Raw genomic sequence first — 1,498 nt, 5'->3', positions numbered from 1 at the left:
ATGAAAAACATTAAAATTCTCCAAACAAGGTGTGCAAGGATTTTTATGTTGTTCTTCTTTTGTTAAACAGGGAGAGCAAAATAACGCACTGGAATATAAAGATGAGAGCTGAGTGAGCTTCCGCTCAGGGAGAAGGGGGTGGGGGGGTCCCAATGGACCAGTCTTTTCCCCAGCCCCTCTCCGTTTGATGTCGATCAAAACATACCATAGGCCACTTGGTGTTAAAGAAGGCAAATGCTTTGTGCACATATCAGTGACTTCATGTCCAAGAAAGGAATGGGAAGGGGAAAACAAAAGAATAGAGGAAACTACGGTAGTAGTCAGATGCCTTGAAACCAAATTGCGGTTTTCTCATTGAGAATGTCTTCTTGGTCTGTAGGAGCCAAGTTCTGGAGCGGGGTAGCAGGTTCCCTTGTTAGCTCTGTCTGCTGCTGGCACACATCACGTGTATCTTCATCCTCCACGTCCAACTGTGCAGGGTTTCATTGATTGGCTGCCCGTCAAGTCGGAATCTGATCTGCCTCATTGACAAACCCTGTCGTTCACAATAGGCCTCCATTAGTTTACTAAGAATTATGCCTCTTAATTTTTTTAAAAAAATATTTTTATTGATTTTTATTTATTTCAGAGAGGGAAAGAGGGAGAGAGATAGAAAGATCAATAATGAGAATTATTGATCGGCTGCCTCCTGCACACCCCTACTGGGGATCGAGCCCGCAACCCAGCATGTGCCCTGACCGGAATCGTAGGCCGACGCTAACCACTGAACCACACACAGCCAGGCTGCCTCTGAATTGTAAACTGCACCACAGAACCATCCTGCCCGCCACCTTCAAATTAATATGATCGTTGTTCTCAGCCTTGACTCCTTCCTTGGGCTTTTCGTCCGCCACAGTGAGCGCCAGAGTCTCCTCGGCTGCTGCTTCACAAAAGAGACGCGAGGTCCGCACCCACCCAGCAGCCCCAGGAGCGGCAGGAGGAGGCGACGGTGGAGGAGGGGGAGGGTGCGGGCACGTTGTCCCCCATCGCGTTCTTATGAGAATTCTGTCTTTCCCTTTATTCACTGTAGGGGTTCAGAACGAGTCTCCCCAAGAAGTGCCTGGGTGGTATGTAGGTTATTATGAGTGAAAGGCAACCCAGACCCTTTGGGCTCTAGAGAAACTTCTGCACCCCCACCACCCCCAACTGTCCAGAAGAATTTAAATTAGGGACCTTGCCCATAGTAAGAGTTATCACCAGAAATAACTTTTTGGGCCCTATCTACAGGGGAGGGCCTATCCTATCTATAGGAAGGGCTGGATGTCTGATCTTCTTATCATCCTGCAATGGCCCTCCTCCCTCTGAAGCCCCAGATGCCTTAGCTCAGAATGTCATATGTCCCTCACTTCCCGTCTGTCCCTGAACCTCTCCTGTATGGGGGGTCCCCAGATGCACATATATGTGCATGAAACTTGGTTGTTTTCTCTCATTAACCTGTCTCATGTTGATTTAATTATTA

The 1,498-nt window shown here is 48.1% G+C and overlaps 1 pseudogene across 1 annotated transcript; it reads right to left on the bottom strand.

Moving 5' to 3' along the window:
• Positions 1-320: 320 nt before the first annotated feature.
• LOC308517052 (small ubiquitin-related modifier 2-A-like) lies at positions 321-1,026 on the bottom strand (annotated as a pseudogene). Its single transcript has 3 exons — positions 951-1,026; positions 773-919; positions 321-566 (listed from the first exon to the last, which is right to left on the bottom strand). The product of its transcript is annotated as a small ubiquitin-related modifier 2-A-like (transcript).
• Positions 1,027-1,498: the final 472 nt, after the last annotated feature.

The sequence above is a fragment of the Myotis nattereri genome, assembly GCF_964212035.1.
Source record: "Myotis nattereri genome assembly, chromosome: 3".
Classification (NCBI taxonomy): domain Eukaryota; kingdom Metazoa; phylum Chordata; class Mammalia; order Chiroptera; family Vespertilionidae; genus Myotis; species Myotis nattereri.
Note: the sequence above shows the minus strand (reverse complement) of the source record. Positions and strands in the feature narration are given on the sequence as shown.